Raw genomic sequence first — 10,218 nt, 5'->3', positions numbered from 1 at the left:
TTTGACCCTTTCGAGCCATGTATTTTGCAACCTCGTGAATTTGATTAATGTCACCTAGTTTTGCTTTCAGCTCCAAAGCCGTCATGCCAGCCTTATCTTTTGCATAGAACCATAAGCCATGAGCCTTCAACTGACTGGTGGAGCTTCCCACATATTTGTAACTTCTTTCTCCTATTTTCAGACCCGCCAACAAAGGCACTTTGAAGAAGGAAACAAAGAAAGCTTGGCACACCTGTGATTTATTTTTGAAGCCTCCTTGAGTCAAAGTAAAATTGATTTGCTTTAAGTTGACATCGCGAATTGATATGCGGAAAAAAAAATCTGGATCACAGCACCTCAGGGCTCGACTTTTGAGTTGAGGGTTTGGCGGTAGCAAGCGCAGATGAGTGGGAGTAAAAATTCCTCTTTTGATGAGAATGATGTTCCTAGGAAGGATGCTATTTTTTTCAGAATATTCATCTGCAGAAGTTCTTGAATTTTTCTCCAAAAACTTATTAAATAAATGTCTGACTGAGTATTGAATCCAAAGAGTAACTCCTTGGGACACAGCAGAATAAACTAAATAGAATGCTTCACATAATATACTTGGATTTTTATTTCTCTCTTGTTTGAAAAATTTTAGGAAACTCTCAACTTCTTGCTTTGCTTGGAGTTGGTCTGTTAACTCAAAACTGAGAGTTAAAAAGCACTGTAGTGCATAGTAACAATCAAAATTGTCCATCGGGACTTTTAATTCCTGATTAGGAATTGACAAAACAGACATTGGAGAAAAATATACATGAACATTTCGATAGTGGTACATAATTTGCATCACCTGATCATAATTATCAGACGCAAATTCCAACTTGAGCACACTGTTCATGCTAAACTCCCTTCTGAGGCTTTCGGGACTGCGCTTGAAAAGATCAACAGTTCTCAACCAACTGGTTTGTGAATTAAGTTCTTGGTAAGATATGTAGTTTTTAACAATGTCCTCATCGTCCTCAGTATTTTGATAAACAGAATACAACAAAGGAGGAAATAACAACCTGAAATATACTGTCAATTCCTTTTTTGTTTTGCATAATAATATGGTGTGTAAGGCAGTGTAAGGAATTACTAGCTTGTGCAAGCAGTGCGATTCAGCGTTTCTCTTTTTCACAGAAATGTTTTGTCCAACCACAAAATATAATTCAATGCGATGGTAGTCATGCAAGAATTTTACTTTTACTTGAGTTATTTTATAGTTATGCTGATCAAGAGAACTTGTACCAGAAAAATGTTCCACAAAAGTATTCAATCCACAAAAATTTCCAAAAGCGAAATTTTTCAAACTGATGAGCTCATCTCTTGTAATGAGTTTACTCTCAACAATATGGCTGTAGTTGAACTTGAGCCAAAGCTCTTGACAAGATTTATCACAACGGAGGCAGCAAAACAAATTTATTAAACTTTCATAATTTTCTTGAATATCTCTTTTAAGCTGAATACTACAGCTGATGCTAAAGAAAAATTCAGTGTAAAAAAGATTATTTTCATTTTTGTCCTTCTTTTTGTCATTTTCCTTTACATCAAATCCAATTTTTGACTTAACACTGTGAATGAATACGGGAGAACCAAGCGTTTTATTCACATATGATTTTAATCTTTTTAACGGGCCACAATCTTTCAAAATTTCCTCTACAGGCAAATCTAGATGATCTCTCACATCTGGAATGTCATCCGGGTAAGGTAACCACAGAAATTCAAACTCAACTTGGTTTTCAGTCATTCTGTAATGAGAAATACAAAAAAAAAAAAAAATATTATTAGACCATGGTTGCACAGCATAATTATAACTAAGTTATAGCAACAGGTCCCCCCCCCCTAATGGGGCTGCGATAGACGTACTTTCTTTTGCAGGCCTAGATTGATCCCCGGGCATAGCAACCACTCTTTCACGTGGCCACACTATCGGTGGGATGCTATTGCCTCGAGAATTTTTGTGCCCAGTTTCCCCACTAGATGGAGGCACCTGGGCACTATTCAATCCGAAACAACACTAGGAATTAAATTTTGCCAAGAGATACTTTATGCCAAATGAGTACTCAAGGGATCTATTACATGCTGCTTAATCATATGACATGGATGCTGTCTCTTTCTGCATCTTGAAAATCCACCAACTGGAGTCAGGACCAAACCTGTGGCTCTGGGTGTAAGAAACCAGCGTCTAACCACATCACCCTGTCAGCTTTTTTTTTTAGATTGTCGGCTCCGGCGGCATTAGCAACAGGGTAAAACTGGAGAAATTCTTTAATTGCCAGAAGTTGGCAGTAAGTTTCATAAGTAGCCTTTTTTTACTTTGATAAAATAAAAAATCTGAAATACATTAATACGAGTAATATATTTTTAATAAATTAGTTCTCTAAGACTGCATCTATATTTTGGTAAGAAACATATATTTTTCTCATTCATCAATTTATTTTCTAAGGTGGCTGCTGAGAAAAGATTGACAGATGACCTCTTTTTTTTTAAATTTAGTCACACTGTGGCTGCTTTTTGAAAATTTCCCACCCAAAATATTCTTACATTTGTCGAACTACCCATTGCACCAGTTTTTCTATTTAAAAGAAAAGTGATAAAAGTTTGTAATCAAAGTCTTTGTTTAAAACTTTTCATATGCACACACATTAAATATTACGTTTCTTAAAACTTGCTTGTTTTCTTGACAAAAATGTAGTTTAGCTAATAATCCTAAAGCTGCTTGTCAATTTTACAGAACTGCTCCCCAATAACTATCAGAATGTGAGAAGTTGTTCTGCTCCTCAAAACAAAACACTTATTTCCCACACTGTTGTACATTATGGAAGGCTTGGTCTCATTGCCTTGGGAGGTTGAACTTCTTTATGAAAACATGAATTATTAAAAAGTAACTTTTCTCAGCATGTGTTACTTTACAAAATGCTTGTTAATATTAGTTAACTCTTTTTTTGAATGTAAAAGAGGTTTATTTTTTCAAAATTTCATCTGGTTAAAACAATTTTTTAAAAAAGTTTCCCCTTTAAAAAAAAAAAAAAAGTTAAAGCTTTTTCTTCAAATAACAAAAGTTCTATCAATAATTTTATTTTTCATTTGCAATAACCTTATCCAAAATAACAGTTAAGTAATATATTTTTTAGTTATTTCACAGTAATGCATAAAAATATATTAAAACAACACCAGTCAGACATGCTTAAGACATTGCTCACAATTTTCTGAGCCTTTTAATGAACTTTGAAAACTATTTTTCTCTAACACAACAACATCTCATCTAACCTTTGGCTGCTTCTGGATCCTCTGAATCAGTTAATTAATCATTTTTTGAACTATTTAGGAATTATTTAATAAGATTTTTATTTGATCAATTTCGAAAAAAGGTCCAAGTCCCCCCAGTAACAGACACCGAAAAATCTGATAATACCCAGCAACAGACAGGATGAAGAAAGGTTGACTAATAGACAAAAATTTCATTTTTTTCTTCAAAATTTGCAAAAGTTCTTTATTTTTAGAACTAAAGATTTATTAAATTCAAATGAACATGAAACACCAGCTGACCTCATGGTAGCTGTTCATAACCTTCCACCAAACTGCCTTGTAAATTACCAACTTGCTCATAAAATTCACTCTGACAACATAAGTAATAACACTAGAGGACTGCTCTGGATTCACAGGCAACAGCAACCTCAGTTTTACCAGCCCAAAAGGCTTATTTTTTAAATCCAAACCTATGACTGTATTGAACATAAAAATATTAAAAAAAAAAAATGGAATATACTAAGCATTATAAATTTCTAAATACATAATTTTTTGCAAGAAATTACAAAACTTTCAATTTTTCCCCAGTGAAAATAAAATCTTAAAAAAAAAAAAAAAAAAAAAAAAAAAAATTTCTCCAAAGATTCCACTTTTTTCTTCTTTCAACAATTCTTATCCCTAGAAGCAACTCAAGGTGCTTTTTAATTGTAGGGCACAAAATGAAACAAATTTAAAAAAAAAATAAAAAATAAAAAATCTATTATGCAAACTTTTTTTTCAAAACCAGAAAAGATATGATCGGTAGCTGGCAGCTCTCGGATTTTTCTCAAAATGCGAAAAGACTTTCCCCAATTGCGAAAATCAAGCAAGGCCTTTTTTGATCAAGCATTTTGCTAAATGTCATACACACCCATAAAAAGAGAGAGAGAGAGAGAAAGAAAAAAAAAAGTTGCAGTGAAGATATTTAACAATGCCAGGATGGATGGGAGGGAAGGGATACAAACAGAGCAAATATAAACCAAAAGCTCTTTTTTTTCTCTCTCTTCTTCCTGGAAGGGAAGAATGAAAAGGGGGAAGGGCAGAAACAAATTAAGTGAGTTCTCCAATGCGCCTTGGGGGTGGGGGGTGAGCAGTCTGTCTGTGTGTGCAGTAGTGATGTGCCGGATCGTTAAAAAAATAGATCTGTGGAGACGGATCATTAGCGTCAAGATCCACGGATACGGATCTCAAAATTTTTAGACCTGATTCATCTATCCAAGTGTAAAATTTGTTACGAAAGGTATTCTTGTCAGGGTAATGGCACTGTTTCATCAAAAAATGTCATCTACGGTGAAAATATAATCAGGACTATGATTTACTCTTTAAAGACATATCTGCTAAAATTGAGGGAGAGTTGGAAGGAATGGGTCAGTTCTGCATTGATGCTTAGAATATGAATATAACATACAGGATACAGGAGAAAGAGTGCGAAGCTGCTACTAGACAGGTTAGAAATAATTTTTCTCATTTTATTTCAGCATAAATGCAGCACTGACCCATTCCCTCAACTTACTCTGACCAACAAAATAACAGAGGCGGGAACCACTTTACAAACAATAAATAGAGAATTTAAAATCCCAAATCAATAACAAAAACTAATATTAAATTAAAAATTAAAAAAAAAAAAAGACATGTCCCAGAAGGAAGATCTCATAAAGATGAATTTCGCGGGTCAGAACACATTGTTAACAAATATGAACTGACAACAGATAGAAATTTTAAATCATTGAGCTTTTTCTATTTGTCTTCCGACTATGAAGTCGCTACCAATCATGCGTACAAAGACTTAGAACTACATTTAAAGTTTACTTAACAAGATTACAGCTCCTACTGTATATATAGCTCAAAAGTTCCAAACAAATATCAAACACAGAAAATTTCGTTCTTTCAATTAGGGCCAATATTTTTAACGTATGGGTAAGTTTTTACTGCCATAATTCTGAAAAATGTCTAGCCGGTTTTTAGTTAATATCTCCGATAGTTAAAGTTCTGCAAAAACGAGGCCAAGCTAAAAACACTTTCGATCCAGGCACCTTTTGAACGAAAAAAGTGCTATCAAAATCGGTTCATCTGTTTAGGAGCTTCAATGCCACAAAAAGACACCAAGAAACACTAAAACTTATTACCCCTTCCATTTTGCGATGCAGGGTACGAATTGGCTTCTGAAATACCTTTTTATTTAAATCGGGAATAAAACCTAATTTAAACGTAATTAAAGAGTCTTTTATTCAAATATTTAAGAATTTTGAGAATAGAAAAGTCAAAAAAGTAACGGATACGAATACGGGTACAGATCATTATTTTCCCTCGGATGTCCGCGGTTAAGGATACGGATATCTGGAACATCACTAGTGTGCAGGGAGGATAGGTTTCAAGAAAGCATTTGATTGGTTGAACTTGGAGCTTTCTCTGGAGAAGGCTGTGATTGCGTCATTTCGATTTCACATGCACACACAGCGGTATTTTGTATTATTTTGCTACTTGGTTTTTCCTTTGTAACTAGTTTGGCTTCAAGTTGCATTGATGTCCCAATGAATAAATATTTGCTCAATAAGTGAAAAATTAACAATTCATCACGACATAAAATAAACAATAAAAAATATGTATAAAACTATCAGTACACCAACACCAACAAAAAGACTTGAATATTCTTTCAAATGATACAACAGGTATGTTTATTTAATTGAGACATATTTAACTTTAAATTACTTAAAGGTAAAACTTAAAAAAAAAGGCTGGAAAAAAAAAGTTCAGCATGCAGTATTCTGCTGAACTTTTTTTTTTTTAACTATGCTGGTATTTGCATAAGTTTGATGGTAAATGCATCACACATTTTTTTGCACAGTGATTAATTTTTAAAAAAAACTTTTTGGATAAACACTGTATGACATCGCAGATTACACGATAACCGTTTTTTTCTCATAAAACAAAATTCCATAAAATTTATGCTCTGAAAATGAATATTAATTATAGCTAAGATTTTTTAGAATGAAGTTTAACAACACTTGGTCTGAATGGGCATTATGCTCCAATAATATATGGGGATGGGACTTGTACTATTTTAAAAATCAACGCTGTACTCTTTCAATGATACATGTTATTATTATTTAAAACTTCTTATTATTAAGGGCTATATTTATGAAAAGGCGTTATGCTGAATTTGAAATTCAATTTTCAACTGAAGATGAAACACATTAAGGCATCAAAGGAGATATTGAACATATTCATTAACATTATAAATTTTAGCATTTTGCTAAAGCTTTTTTTTCTCCATTTTAGTTTTTAGCTAAATAACTTTTGAACTCAAATTAAATCCTGTACCCAACTAAATAAACTGTTCTTCTTCACAATAATGAGACAAAAAAAAAAAAGAAAAAATTGAAACTTATGATTTATTTTAGTCCATTAAGGAACATATCTGGCTTATTATTTGATAGAACAAAATATAAAAACATATTCTGAAAAATCCCCTAAGCACACTTAATAAAAAACGAACTCACTTTCAAAAAAAAAAACATTCCACCAGAAGGTACATACAGTGGCTCCCAAAAGTGTTCGTACACTTTGAAATTTTTTAGTATAATCAAAATAACTCGAAACTGAATTCGAATATGAGGTCCAATATTTTTTCACGTCATTTCTATGTCATTCTAAATACAACCCATTGGTTGTTTCAAAATATTGACGGATCTTCTTTTTGAAATGGGTCAGAAAACGAAGAGACAAAGAAATAACACGCCACAAAAGTCATCGTACACACAAATATTTTCGAATAAATTCATGATTAAAATTATCATATGCCGTTTTATTAATATTTTTGCATTGTGTTGACCCTTATAAATCATTTGGCTTTAATTTTTTGTTTATTTATTCCTTAATATTGTGCTTATTACTGTAAAATGGCTGGTATTCGTAAAAAACCGCAAACACCATTCAAAATTTGATTTTTTTCCCCCACAGTAGTGGTAAATTGGTTTGAAATGTCTCTAAATTAGTTAATTTATTTGTTTGTATAGTAAAGTGCTTGATAAAATGCTTTAAAGAAAGGAATTGGACCGAAAACAAGGAAAGAAAAGGCCAACCGGCAAAGTTGACAAAGCGTGATCGGAGATTTAAAGTTAAAAAATTTATGAAAAATACACATTTGAGTGCTGTAAAAGTTTCTGCACAGTTAAATGAAACATTTTACATTTAATTTTCACCTAAAATTGTTCACCAAGTTCTCTGATTAGCTGGATTAAATGGGACCTCTTCCCGCAGAAATTTTCTTGGTCGTGCAAAAAACAGAAAGCTTACGCTTTTCTTCACAAAATCAATGATAAATAAGCTAAAAACGTTTTAGAATCACGTCTTATGCAACATTCAAACAGCGTCCGCACATCACGTTCGCCACATCAAGCGGACACTCTCACGTTTTCCGAACAGGGGGAAGCATTCATACATTCGAACGCGCGTAAAGCACACGGCGATACTCTCATCCAATAGCAAGAAAGCGCTCTTCTCGTGGAGACCAATGAAATGCGACTAACAAACCTACAGACGTCAGAGCCGTCAGATATCTGGCTTCTAGGCACGTTGACGGGTCCTGCACAATACGGCTTGCTGTCATGGCAACGCCGGACGAAAACTGGTTTTAGGGAGAAAAGTATACCTCGGTGACGGATGTGCGGACGCAGTGTGAATGTTGCATTACTTACAGATAAAAATTAATTCAACATTTTTGGTTAAATTGTTGTGTAAATGTAAGTAGAAGAAAAAATTAGGAACTTAATTTTAAGAAGTTATTTGGATCCAGTTAATCAGGACGGTGGAGGTGTTCTAGTGTGAAGGTGCATATCAGCATCAGGACTTGATAGTTTGTAATTTTTTGATGAAATAATGAATCATGCTGTTCCTTTAAATATTTTAAAAACCAATTTTGAACTCTTAGCCAAAAATTTGGTTATTGGAAACAACTTTGTTTTTTTATCAAGATAACGACAAGAAGCACACGGTTTTCAAAGTTTGCATCTAGTGCCTCGAAAAGTGTCCTAAAGTTTAGAAAACAATCCCTCAATCTCCAGATTTGAACTTAATGTAACGTATTTAGAGATATCTGGAGTCTAGACTATGAAAATAGGGCTTTAAAATGAAAATAGAGCTAGAAACAGTAAGACTCCAAGTGTGGTTGAACACTTACTCAGAAATTACGCAAAAAAAAGAAAAAAAAAAAGAAGAAATCTATTCCCAGACGTTTAAAAGGTGCTATGAATACTGTATGATATTCTACTAATTAATAACTTAATCAAAAGTTAGATTATTCAATTATATATTCAGTAAATTACCGCCCATTAGCCAGGGCTAAAGCAGAAATACGTGAAATACAACGCCAGCTCAGTCATTTCCAGTCGAGGACTGCAGTTTCGTGCTTATTAGCACACAAACTAGAAACAAACGTGTTTGTTTCGCACTCTTGGCTTCCTTTAGAGGTTTTCCATCTCCAGCTCAGTCACTTTCCTATGCCGGGCTGATGAGTGCTAATAAGCACGAAACTGCAGTCCTCGGCTGGAAATGACTGAGCTGGCGTTGTATTTCACCTATTTCTGCTCTAGCCCTGGCTAATGGGCAGTAATTTACTGAATATACCTTGCCTTGCGTTCAATCTTCGAGTTGAACCGAACCATTGCGGCGGTCACTCGACTGGTCTGCTAATTCTGTATTAGCCACCAGTTTGTTTCGCACTCTTGGCTTCCTTTAGAGGTTTTCCATCTCCAGCTCAGTCACTTTCCTATGCCGGGCTGATGAGTGCTAATAAGCACGAAACTGCATTCCTCGGCTGGAAATGACTGAGCTGGCGTTGTATTTCACGTATTTCTGCTTTAGCCCTGGCTAATGGGCGGTAATTTACTGAATATGCCTTGCCTTGCGTTCAATCTTAGAGTTGAACCGAACCATTGCGGCGGTCACTCGTCTGGTCTGCTAATTCTGTATTAGCCACCAGTTTGTTTCGCACTCTTGGCTTCCTTTAGAAATTTTCCATCTCCAGCTCAGTCACTTTCCTATGCCGGGCTGATGAGTGCTAATAAGCACGAAACTGCAGTCCTCGGCTGGAAATGACTGAGCTGGCGTTGTATTTCACGTATTTCTGCTTTAGCCCTGGCTAATGGGCGGTAATTTACTGAATATACCTTGCCTTGCGTTCAATCTTAGAGTTGAACCGAACCATTGCGGCGGTCACTCGTCTGGTCTGCTAATTCTGTATTAGCCACCAGTTTGTTTCGCACTCTTGGCTTCCTTTAGAAATTTTCCATCTCCAGCTCAGTCACTTTCCTATGCCGGGCTGATGAGTGCTAATAAGCACGAAACTGCAGTCCTCGGCTGGAAATGACTGAACTGGCGGTGTATTTCACGTATTCAATTATATATAGACATTTTATAAAGTGTACAAAGACTTTTGCGAGATAAAATTTTCAGCACTTTTTGGTTTTTGATTTTTAAAAAATTAAGTTTTAATATTTTTTAAAAACGTTTCACGTAGTTTTGTTAAGAATGGATCATAGATCTTATAATGAAATACCTATTCCGAAATATTAATTCTAACCAATGGATTGGGGCATATTTCGTTAAACGTCGCAGGTGTACGAAGACTTTTGGGAGCCACTCTAGTGAGAAACTATCACACTATTCTGACTAGCAAATTGTTTCCGGTGGCAGTCGAATAAACTCTATTGATTGCAAAACATCTCAAGTTCATAAGATTATACAAGAAAGCAAGAAAGAGCAGCTTCTTCACCTACAAAGTAAAATACAATGTACCTGCTTTGTTTTTTATTGGTGTAAGTATTGGTGTCATGAGTGAGTCTCATGGCACAAAATATGGTGGGTTAATGAAAACATCCAGTTTCAGAGCAGAGGACTGGGAGCACTAGGTTTTGCTAGTTATTTTTA

The sequence above is a fragment of the Uloborus diversus genome, chromosome 5 (assembly GCF_026930045.1).
Source record: "Uloborus diversus isolate 005 chromosome 5, Udiv.v.3.1, whole genome shotgun sequence".
NCBI classification, from domain to species: domain Eukaryota; kingdom Metazoa; phylum Arthropoda; class Arachnida; order Araneae; family Uloboridae; genus Uloborus; species Uloborus diversus.
Note: the sequence above shows the minus strand (reverse complement) of the source record.